The sequence below is a fragment of the Pollachius pollachius genome (assembly GCF_949987615.1).
Source record: "Pollachius pollachius genome assembly, chromosome: 11".
Lineage (NCBI taxonomy): Eukaryota > Metazoa > Chordata > Actinopteri > Gadiformes > Gadidae > Pollachius > Pollachius pollachius.
The window spans coordinates 2,323,474-2,336,393 of NC_136944.1; positions in this window are offsets into that span (position 1 = coordinate 2,323,474).

The window sequence follows — 12,920 nt, forward strand, 5'->3', positions numbered from 1 at the left end:
CTAAAAACAGTGGTGACCGAGCCACGGTCACCACTGAACCCTCTGCCCCGCCTGGTCTCCTCTCTCCTCTCCTCTCCTCTCCTCTCTCCTCTTCTCCTTTCCTAATTCTTCCTCCAATTCCACACACACACACACAAAATCATGCATACACACATACACATAAACAAACAAATATGCATTGCGTGGGACACACACACACACACACACAAACTCTCTCTTGCTCTGTTTTGAATTAAGCACTTTTCTGTAATGAGGAGATACATTGCTCCAAGTTGGCGGCCTTGATGCTCCAACATGGCGGCCTTGATGATCCAACATGGCCGCTCTGGTGGTCCAACATGGCCGCTCTGGTTGTCCAACATGGCCACTCCAATTGTCCAACATGGCGGTGGTCATGTGACGCTGATATCTGATCTGTCTTCAACGATTCACCCTGAGTTCCAGTCAAACACTAGTTAACTAAATGTCCCCATTAAGCATGCCTCCACCTTTATTTAAATTTAATACACACTACCGCCAGGTGTGTCTGAGTGTGTGTATGAGTTTGTGATTGTGTTAATGTTGGTGTGTGTGTGTTTGTGAGTACCAGGTGTACCCTGAAGAGATGCTATTGACACTATAAGCACCAGTGTGTGTGTAGGTGTGTGTGTGTGTGTGTGTGTGTGTGTGTGTGTGTGTGTGTGTGTGTGTGTGTGTGTGTGTGTGGCGGTTCCTGACATTGGTATATCGGGTCTGATTTATGACACCATCTGCCTGCCGGCTTGTGTAGAGACAGAGCGCAAGATGCACAAGAGCAGGCCTAGTTAGAACTAGAAATCTCTCTCTCTCTCTACCTACCTACCTACCTACCTACCTACCTGTCTGTCTGTCTCTCTCTCTGTCTGTCAAGGCATTTTGCTCTCAGTCAAAGCACCAGGATTGTAAAATATTCAAACCTCTGAATCCAATTCTACTTTGAACTAAAGTGTATAGTGAAAATCCACTCTATCCATGCAAATCCAGACTCTCTGAAGTGTACGATGTTATACTGCCACCCGGTGGACGACACCACGCATTACATAATGTTATACTGCCACCCGGTGGACAACACCACGCATTACATAATGATATACTGCCACCCGGTGGACGACACCACGCATTACATAATGTTCTACTGCCACCCGGTGGACGACACCAAACATTACATAATGTTATACTGCCACCCGGTGGACGACACCACGCATTATATAATGATATACTGCCACCCCGTGGACAACACCACGCATTACATAATGTTATACTGCCACCCGGTGGACGACCCCACGAATTACATAATGTTATACTGCCATCCATTGGACGACAGTAGGCGCCACATGATGTTATACTGCCACCCAGTGAACGACACTAGGCATCACATGATCTTATGTAACTCGCTAGAGCCATTTGTCCCTCCTGGGCTACCGTGGAAACATGGTGGTGCAACATTGCAGCTCCGTAGTAGAGGACCCCTCCGCACGGAGACATCAACGCAGTGGCGGCTGGTGGAATTTATTTAAGGGGGGGCTGACCGTTTGCATTCCAAGAGATTGTATACATAGTATGTCTATGTCTAATAATGACAACTCTGAATAGAAAAATGTGCAAACAAACACAAATACATATAGGCTAGTGGAATACAGAAATAGAAGTGGCTGACCTTGTTGGGGCAAAATAACCTGCTGAGCACATCACATGTACATTATAAATATAGCTAACTCCTACCCTAGCTTAATGAGCACATCACATGGCAGTCACCTTATAATATAGTCAACTTTTAACACATAACACATACATGAGAATATAGTCAGGTCAGGGCCAGAGCCAGGGCCCCATATCTCCTCCCGGCAGATGGTAGACACTCAGACAATGCACCAGTCATCCTCAAGGATGGGAGGACCACAACAGGTGATGCTCTGAAGCTCTCCCCCGTAAGGAGGAACACAAGAAGATATACATGCATACACTAGTGCCTGGGAACCAAGGTCAAGTAAAAACACACAGAACCACACACATCTCAAACGCACACACCTCATCACGAGGAGATACAGCATAAGACTGTATCACTCTGAGACTCTTCACCTTCTTCCGAAGCAGACCTTCCACGGAGGCGAAGCTCCGGACGAACCATCAGCGCTGATTAGGGACTTAGACATATTCGATTTCTCACGCTTATGACTCTGTATAACCGTTGCCACTTTACTTAATAAATCCAAGGTCCTCGTGCCGATAGACTTTATTACCTCTCCGTCTCATTTCATCTGGTCCAGTAACTAGCCAGACCGTTTTTCCCAACAATTTGGTAACCCCGACGTGATTTTTTCTGAATTGGACCGCAACTGGGAAACGAGAGACGGAGAGCGGCACGGCCTCGGGACCCCGGAGAACCGGACCGATTCCTGCAGTCTCACCTCGCGATCGCCCAACAAAAGGTAGGCAGAACCTGTTGATAAAATCCAAACTCTGCATAGTTATATAGGAACCACATTAGGAGATGAGACTGTGAGAACGGTTCGCTACGGGATATCTCGTGGGGACTAATAGGACTGCACCCCAGCATTTCCCCGTAAAACCCGATTGACCCCGAATGCGTGACACATCGAATATCGGCTCGTTGCATGGTGAAAGAATACCCTCGAGACCATAGGGCCTATAAGAATCGGTCAGTGATACAAGACTACCGATGGCCAGAATAATATATGCCTGAGCCATTGAGTGGACTCAGAGGGATGCCTGGGCCGGGTTCGGAACCCAGATGGAATATATGCCTGAGCCATTGAGTGGACTCAGAGGGATGCCTGGGCCGGGTTCGGAACCCAGATGGAATATATGCCTGAGCCATTGAGTGGACTCAGAGGGATGCCTGGGCCGGGTTCGGAACCCAGATGGAATAATCTGTGTATTAAATAATTCTATGTGGTGAGAAGTTTAGAGTCCTTTATCAGGGTTAAAGTCCCTTTGCAAAGGAAACAGTGTGTGTATGCGCGAGAATAAGAGAGAGAGAGACGGAGTGGCTGTGTGTGTGTGTGTGTGTGTGTAAGAGGCCCAGAGAGAGAGAAAGAAAGAGAGCGAGCGTATTTTTGGGCCGGCTAAAATATGGAAATATGTGTGCAACGCTTGCTTGCTTTGCTATGCTTAACGCTATTCTGCTGTGTCTGATGATTGTGGGTGCGGGACACAGAATGAGAAGTCTGTCGATATGTTTCTGGGTGCGTCTGCGAGAAAGAGGGAATCTGTGAGTGAATCAGTGGGTGTGTATGCGTGATAATCTGTGAGTGAATCAGTGGGTGTGTATGCGTGATCCGCTCTATCTTTGTCCGTTAAAACGGGTAAATTTAGGAATAGATAGATTGATAATAATGAATAAATGTCTCTCTGACGTATTGCGTTGCTCTATGGCGTAACCAGCGGAAATAGATAAATTGACAATGATAAATAACCTTTTTTACTGTGTCGCTTCAATTTACTGTTTGAACCGTTAAAACTAGACCTAGACAAGTTGACAAGGATAAATGATATCTCTTTTACTGTGTTTCTTTGAATTACTGCCGGACCTGTCGCATAGATAAACCACAATACTAAACAACATCTCTTTGCCGCGTTGGTTGACGGTTTAGTCTGATTGACGCAGATTAATCAATAAAGATAGATAACGATTATTGGCTATAAAGCATATCTGGATGTATTGAATAACGTCTATAGGCCCTGTTGTTGTTTTTTGCTTCCCTCCCCCCTGTTTTTTCCTCCTTTTTCTCGTTCTCCTCCTCCAAGAGTGACAAAAGTTACCCCCTAGTCTCTCATCCGCTCTTGTGTGTTAGACAGGCCACACAGAGTTATAGCATCAGGGCCGCCATTTTTTGAGTTCTCTCGCTCAGTCCGAAGCCACACCTCCCCCTCCGCCAAAAGTTTAGCCACTCCAACCTTACCCTTCCCCAACTAGACTGCCCCCTACTGGACCACTCCAACCTTACCCTTCCCCAACTAGACTGCCCCCTACTGGACCACTCCAACTTTACCCTTCCCCAACTAGACTGCCCCCTGCTGGACCACTCAAACCTTACCCTTCCCCAACCACCGTGCCCCCCACTGGACAACTCCAACCTTGCCCTTCCCCAACTAGACTGCCCCCTGCCGGACCACTCCAACCTTGCCCTTCCCCAACTAGACTGCCCCCTGCTGGACCACTCCAACTTTACCCTTCCCCAACCACCGTGCCCCCCACTGGACAACTCCAACCTTACCCTTCCCAAGCCACAGCGCCCCCCACTGGACAACTCCAACCTTACCCTTCCCCAACCACAGCGCCCCCCACTGGACAACTCCAACCTTACCCTTCCCAAGCCACAGCGCCCCCCACCGGACCACTCCAACCTTGCCCTTCCCCAACTAGACTGCCCCCTGCCGGAACACTCCAACCTTACCCTTCCCAAGCCACAGCGCCCCCCACTGGACAACATCAATACCAATCCAACCCCGACTCTCGATCACCCCCTGCTAGAAGAATTATCCCGGTGAATAATAAAGATAAAAAGACAAACCTCCCCGCACCCGGCCTCCAGTGCAAAGGCGTCCACGACCCCGACCACCCCCACACCAGGCTGCTAAGGAACGGCGAACACACCCACCATGTCGGACGAGCAACGGACCAGAGCGCTGGGCTGGTTGTGCCTCAACGCTGAACCGGGAAAAATATTGAAAGGCCAAGACCGGAAGAAATGGGAGAACCGATGTGATGTCTACATTAAAACCTGGCAGAAAGAGGGCGTGATCCGAATGGGACCCCTCGACCACACCGGCCGGGCCGCCATACACGCGTACATTGGCAGCCAGTATGAGCGGGCAAAGGTCCGTCGCGACAACGCCGGAGCCATGACGGGACGAACGGATGCACTCGAAACCCAAGACCGGAAAAGACAAAAGAGAATCTTAGTATTAAAAGCATTGGCCTCTTGCCTCCCGCCCCACACCCTAAAACCAGCCCCCTCCTCCAGGAATCCCTTCCTAACGGACCAAGTAACCCCTACCCAACCGAGCCTGACAGCTTCACCTTATCCCTCCCTACCGAAGGCCGATGAGCAGGCCCGCCCACCTCCGTACAACCACTCCCTCCCCTATGCCCCGACCGACTTCCAGGTTCCCGGGTCCCCCCCATCTCATGTGCCCAGTTATCGAAATAACCCACGCCACATCTCAGTCCCCGGTCACGGTGACCTGGCAAAGACCCCCCCCCGGAACCGGAACGAGCCAAAGAAGGGGTCCACTTCACAAGGACAAACCACCCACAAAGCAAGGAAAGCCCGAAGCTGACAACAGCTCCCTCCCCATGCCCGATGATACCAGGAAGGACCGGGCCATTGGGGCAAGAACCATCCAGCACCGAGAACTGGACACCCCCCTCCTCCAGCTACAGCCAAGCCCAGGCCCCCGAAACCAGGCCACCAACACCAGGGGAAGCCCAACCGGAAGCAGAAAGGATGCGTACGCGGATCGGCGTACCTGGCGCCAACACATTGGACTTGGCCTCCTTCCTGATCAACCTATCGTCTAAAGAAGAAGAAACGGAAGTGACAGTAGCAACAACAGAAATGAGAAGACACTCCGGGATTCCCCAGGGGAGATACGGAAGACACGAGGAAAGAGACGAAAGAGGTGAAGAAGACGCAGACACCGTAGAGTGGGACCCAGTGGGAACGAGATGGAAAGAAGAAGCGCTGGAAAGAATGTCCCTCGGCATCGAGACAGAAGTCCATCTCCTGTCTCGACAGCTGCGGGAAAGGAGCGAAGGCAGAGATCAGAGGTGGGGAAGAGGCGCAATCCACAGGACAATTGGCCCGGGCAGATTACAAGCCCGAAGTACCGCAACCCCGATCGCGACCCTGCCCATCACCAGCACTCCACAAGCTGGCCCCCCGACACAACGGAGCCAAGCCCTCGACCGCCGGACGAACCGCGACCTGGATGAGGGTCCAGGACTGATGTTCCCGCTAATGGACACCCCTGCAGGACGAGCGATGTACGTTCCCTGGACCCACCGCGACCTCAAGGGACTAGTGGAAGACCTTCCCCCGATCAAACAGGGGGCGGGCAAGTGGATCAGAAACCTCGAGCGACTGACCACAGCTGACCGGCTCACCATGGGGGACATCCGAGCGGTCCTCATGAGAGGAGAAGGACCCCGGGCAGTCAACGACGTGGAAACCGCAGCCAGAACCACCAGAGAGCCGGACGACTCCCCTTTCGACCCCTTTCGCCCCATATGGTGGGAGGCCCTGAGGGGCCTATACCCCCCTCAGAACTCAGCAGCATGCATGACCGGCCTGAAAAGAAAACCCAGTGAATCAGCGGGCGAATACCTCACAAGAGCCACTGAACGATGGAAAGACGGATTCGGAACCCGAAGTCCGGCCCAGGGTGAAATTCCTGGGGAGGCTGATCGGAGAAGATACCAGAGACATGACCCAGGATACCCGAGAAACCATCCTGAATTACCCAAAATCCGCCACGGTTCGGCAAATGTTGGCCTTCCTGGGCCTGTGCAACTACAGCCGCCAGTACCTCCCGGAATTCACAGAGCGAACGTCCGAACTCCGCCAGATGGTCACCACAGCCGGGGCCCGAAACCTACGGGCCCCGCTGGAGTGGGACTCAGGAAAAGACACCGCCTTCCATCAGCTGAAACAGGCCCTCCACTCAGCCGCCGCCCTCCAAGCCCCCGACTATACGGCCCCCTTCCATCTGGACGTCACACAGAGGAACGGAAATGTAGCGGCCACCCTCTGGCAGGCAAAGCCCGGCACCCGAAGGATCCTCCTCTATCACAGCTCGGCCCTACCCACTCCGGGCCTAGGACTCCCTCACTGTGCCAGACATCTCATGGCCATCGCCATCGCCCTACGGAAGACACAGTTCCTCACCATGAACAACCCCACGGTAGTGCACACCACCCACGGAGTCAAGGCTGCAGTGGAGAGCTCACTCTTCACCCTGTCGGCTGCCATTACCCAGATCCGGTTGACCGAGGCCCTGACAGATCCCTCGGTGAGCTACTCAACAAAAGGAGTAAATATGACCGGAGAGTATCCCGCAGACACAGACGGCACCCCCCACAACTGCGCGCCTCGCATCCTGTCGGAACTCCGAGCACGACCAGACCTCCAAGGGACCCTCCCTCGCCCTGCAGCCTCTGACTTTGAGGACGAGCTCCCCTACACACTCCCAACCTACGCCTCCGAAGAGACACTCCCAGCCCCCGCCGACGACTGTGTCCCCGCCGGGCCGGACATCTACCCGTGAGTGCGAGTGGCCTCTCCAGATGCACGGCCCCGGCGTCCTGTTTCCATCACCGTCGGCTGACACCCCACCGCAACACCCCTTCCCTCTTCCCCCCCCCCCCCGCCTGTGACGTGCTAGTAACCTCTCCAGGTGGGCTGCCCCATTCCCGTCCCCGCCAACGGCATCACCCCCCTCCCACCTGAAGCACCCACGACGCCCGGACCAGGGATCTGCGTTCCGGGACCAGGGGCTGCGGCCCGCTCCCTTAAGGCTTGAGGGCACCCCTGGCTGTATTCGCTTCTGTACGCTTCACTGTTTTTAGCCGCTCCCATATCTATGCCCGCGTCTACGCAACCGACGCCGGGAACGTAAATGTTGTTGTTTATATCGCTGTCCCACTAGATGGAGCTCGGGGATTCACACGGGCGAGATTCCAGGGGCCTTGATTGCCCGTTTATCAGACGAGGTCCTGAGCGCAGTTGAATAAAAGGGTCTAATGCTCAGGTGGCGCGTTGCGACCACCTGCCCATGATGACGCTCAGGACTATTCCATGGTTTCAGTTGTTCCCGTGCCCCGGGCCTACCCTGGATGCCCCATGCGTGTGATTGCTTGTTGTAACACGACCAGTCAACTCCTCCTCACATCCTTAGTGTGTGGTCCTCTGGGGATGGGTTGAGGGGGATTGCCATTCGCTATCTGCCTCATATCTTCGCTATTATTTAGGGACACGTTTCGTGGTTACATTTCTTTCCTGTGATCGTTAGTGTATTTGTGTGATTGTTGCATTTATATTGTTATTGTTTACTAATGTTATGATGGTAGTCCCGCGCTGGAGTCCTATCCCTCGTACCCCTAATGAGTAAAAGTCGTCTTGCGACGACTTGAGGGGGATATGTTGGGGCAAAATAACCTGCTGAGCACATCACATGTACATTATAAATATAGCTAACTCCTACCCTAGCTTAATGAGCACATCACATGGCAGTCACCTTATAATATAGTCAACTTTTAACACATAACACATACATGAGAATATAGTCAGGTCAGGGCCAGAGCCAGGGCCCCATATCTCCTCCCGGCAGATGGTAGACACTCAGACAATGCACCAGTCATCCTCAAGGATGGGAGGACCACAACAGGTGATGCTCTGAAGCTCTCCCCCGTAAGGAGGAACACAAGAAGATATACATGCATACACTAGTGCCTGGGAACCAAGGTCAAGTAAAAACACACAGAACCACACACATCTCAAACGCACACACCTCATCACGAGGAGATACAGCATAAGACTGTATCACTCTGAGACTCTTCACCTTCTTCCGAAGCAGACCTTCCACGGAGGCGAAGCTCCGGACGAACCATCAGCGCTGATTAGGGACTTAGACATATTCGATTTCTCACGCTTATGACTCTGTATAACCGTTGCCACTTTACTTAATAAATCCAAGGTCCTCGTGCCGATAGACTTTATTACCTCTCCGTCTCATTTTATCTGGTCCAGTAACTAGACAGACCGTTTTTCCCAACAACCTCTAGCATGGCTAGCTTCACACAGTTGTTAATATGCACTCTTGCTCACTCGTTATTTTTATCCGTTCTGACAGATGTGTCAGGTCTGTCACCCCTGTCTGTGTCCACGAACTATCAAACACCCTTGTATTAAAAAGTATACAAGGAAAGCAAAAAAATGCATTGGCATACCCACAGCTAGTTAGCCAAGCCTTTCGATCGAACCAAACTCTGGAAAAACTTCTCTTGTAGGCTCCATCCTTTCCTCTTGCTTGTTCGGTTATGTTCACTTCTGGCTTGTCTGGGCCGAGTTCTTTTACTTGCAATTTTTCTGCAAATGTTCTTCTTTCGAAGGGATAAGTAAAGACTTAACTAAATTTGGGGCTAGCTGAACTCACAGGGACACAGTGGTAGCAGTACTCGAAGTCGCCATGTTTCTCATCTCTGAGGTAATGGCAAATGCGCGGTTACGTGCAGTGGACGGTGCACTGTGTTGGGGCTATATTTTGAGCGCCCACAAGCCATACAATTCGACGACGCCGATTGGCGAAATTATATACTTTTCTGCTTAGCAACCGGGGAACCATTGGCTAAAAATTCAGGCTTGTTGTGCTGAGCGAACTGTAGCCCCAGGGAAGACAACTACTTCACCAAAATGATAAATTGAACATGAAAGTGAATGAAGATATAACTATGGAGGATCCTAAGATATTCTAAAGTAAATGCATTATTAACAATTAACATAGATTGCTTCTCAAAATGAGAAAGATTATTAAAAAATATATAAATGAAAAAATAAAAATAAAACAGGGAGGCAGGTCGGTGGTGCCCCAGCGCCCTCTATAGGCGAGCCGCCACTGCACCAAGGCTCATTTTAAGTCCATGAAAACACTGTTCTTATTTACACAGGATTATACACAAATTAAACCACAGGCTATATATGAAGATGATCACCGTTCTCCTAGAGTATTAAACACTGCAGCTTTAAGGTAGCCCGCTCCAGCCGGCCTGGGACCGCCGACGGAGGTCTTCAGGGCCCTCAAGTCTCACGCATTCGGCGTGAAACACACGCAATTCAACCCATGCACACGCTCACACGCCACACTTCGTATTTCTCACGCAGAGGAATTACCAGTATAGCGCCCACCAACTTGCGCCGCTATTTAACAGTGGAACAGGTAGGAATCAAATGGGTTCCCCGGACGTAGGGTGACCAGACGCCCTCTTTTGCCCAGACATGCCCTCTTTTTGAGACACAAAATGTGTCCGGGCGGAATTTCAAAATCGTCCGGGATTTTATTAAAACCTCATACATGTTCACATTGAATTTGCGTTGCGTTCCTTTGGGTCGGTCACAAACTAGTTAGGCTACGCCCTCCCCTACTCAGTTCTGTTCGCTTTGGTGGAAGTGAGTAGGGGGAGTGGTTAAATAGAGCCTTCAGATTGGACGGTTTGACTTTAGAGTTACCGTCATGTTTTTTTAATTTTTTTTTATCATTATTGTTTTTTAGGGACAAACATCAACAAATTTCTCCTACAGAGGATTGATAAAGTTATATCTATTGAACAGAAAGAAACACTTGGTCATACTTTACACACTTTACCACAGCATTGGCCTACTGAATGCCACAGATATATTTTAAACATTGGACTGAATGCCACATAAATATATAATTATGTTTTTGCACGTTTGCAACGTTTTAAAGTTCAGGGAAAAGTATATGCCTCTACTGGTGTTGCTTAGGCCAATATCCTTTTGAGGCAGTGTTGTTTCTGAATATTAGAGTTAAGGGCCAATAATGCTTACTATCATACATTAGTCACCATGTCTGCGGACACATTTGTATGCCGCCACCGACAAAATCTCACTCTGAACTCAGTTCAAAACTTGAGAGCCCTGGATCTTTGTTTCCAACACATCGGTGATCAGGGAAAACAAACATCAGGATCCTCAAAGGAGTCAAATGTTCCAGGAACGTCTGGAAGGAAAGAACAACCGTGTTTGTGGAGCTCCCTGCGGTGAGAACACATTCCGGCCGGACGATGCACCTGCCTCATGAAGTGGGTCACAGCCCTCTCCACGCACACGGGACGCTATCTGGAGAGGATCTGAAGCACTTAGAATAATCTGTACATCACAACACTGCCACCCCCACCCCCCTCCGGCTCCGGAACCCCCCTGTCCGGATGGACGGTTCATAGTATGGTCTTCCTGGCTGGATGTTTGTCTGTCTGTCTGTTTGTCTGTCTTGCTGCCTGCCTGTCTGTCTGTCTGTCTGTCTGTCTGTCTGTCTGTCTGTCTGTCTGTCTGTCTGTCTCTCAGTCTGTCTGTCTGCCCTGCTGTCTGTCTGCCCAGTGGGTGGGCTCTGGTCTGAACTTGGTGTCAGCGTTGTGCAGCTGGCTCCGGCGCCTCGGGGGTCCGGAGAGTGTCTGGGCCGCTTGTCAACATCCTTTAATCAAAGCGTCCCCCCTCCTCGCTTGACCCTTTTTCATTAGCGGGGGTCAGAGGTTGTCTGTGTCGACAGGACCTCGCTGGACGGGGCTGGACGGGATGGGGGGGGGGGGGGGGGGGGGTGTTGAGAGGTTGTGGTGTGTAGGATGGGGTGGGGGGCGGCCATTAGCTGTAGCTCATTCCTGAGCCTGTGCTGACGTCTAGCGCCCCCAGACACACAGGGGGCTGGGTGGACTGCCTGGGGGGACGAGATGGAGAAGATCCCAGTCCACCAGTAGACTGGGCTATCCCACCCCAGCACCCCCCACCAGTACTAGAACCAGCACCCCCCACCAGTGCTACCACCAGCACTCCCCAGCAGATCTACTGGTCCACAACGATGCAGCATGAAGGACGGGAGGGTAGAGAGGAATCTCCCCCACCCTCCCCATTGGGGGTCCCTGCTTTCTGAACCTGGTCTCCAGGTTATTCCAGTAAGTCTCTTCTGATCCCAGAGCCAGCAGACGGATGAGTGTCATGGTGAGTAGCCGGCCCTCCATCAGTGCAGCACTGTGTCAGGGGTCAAACTCTGAGTTGCTGGGGCTGTGCCGATCAAGACAGGCTTTGATCAAGCCCCTCTGGTGACTGGCACCAGTAGTTCCCTATTGGGTTAGGGTTAGGTTGGGGCAGGTCGCCCAGTCTAGTGGTGTGGGGACCAGCTTGGGGGGGTGAAGCAATAATTGTGAGAAGTGGGGGAGGAAAAATAGCAAAATATACGAGACCAGGGAGAGAAGATCAAAGGGGGGAGGGAGGGAGGGAGTGAAGTGTTTGAATCAATTCAACCTTCCACAAAGCCCTTCTCTCCTCTCACCCTCCCACTTGGCTCTTCAGATTCCATTAATACTTCCTCCACTTTCTCTCCCTCTTTTGTTCATCTTCACCACCGAGACGGCCTCATGAAATAAGATGGAGGGAGAGAGAGAGAGAGAGAGAGAGAGAGAGCGAGAGAGAGAGGATTAGAGCAGGGTTCCCTCTCACCCAACCCCGGCCCCCTCTCACATCAAAGGGAGCAGGATTGGCCAATGGCTGTCCGGTGAGGTTTGGGGCCACGGCTCCTGGGGCCCCAGACCAGACACAACACAACACGGCACTGCGGGCCCCAGACACAACACGGCCCCCGGCCCCCGACCCCGGGGCTCCGCAGCTGGGCTGGAATGTGACCTGATCCACATACTGGACTCTGAGTGTGTGTATGTGTGTGTGTGTGTGTGTGTGTGTGTGTGTGTGTGTGTGTGTGTGTGTGTGTGTGTGGAGTACCCTGCAGCGTTTCACTCACTTTCATCCAAAGCGACTTCCAAGGAGGAGATAAAGGGGCTGTACAGGAGGGTCTGACCATGAACCTTCTGGGTTCAGACCCAGAAGGTACGGCCCCAGAACCTTCTGGGTTCTGTACAGGAGGGTCTGAACCCAGAACTGTGCTTGATCAGGTTAGAGAGTCGAGCTCAGATATCAGAACAACATCAAAGAGCACACGCACGCAAGTTGTACAAAGAGGTGTTTTTATTTTTTCTGAGTCGTACTAAGGTTTGACAACATGATGTAGTATACATACATATACATAACATAATGTATGTATACATATATATATATATATATATATATATATATATATATATATATATATATATATAT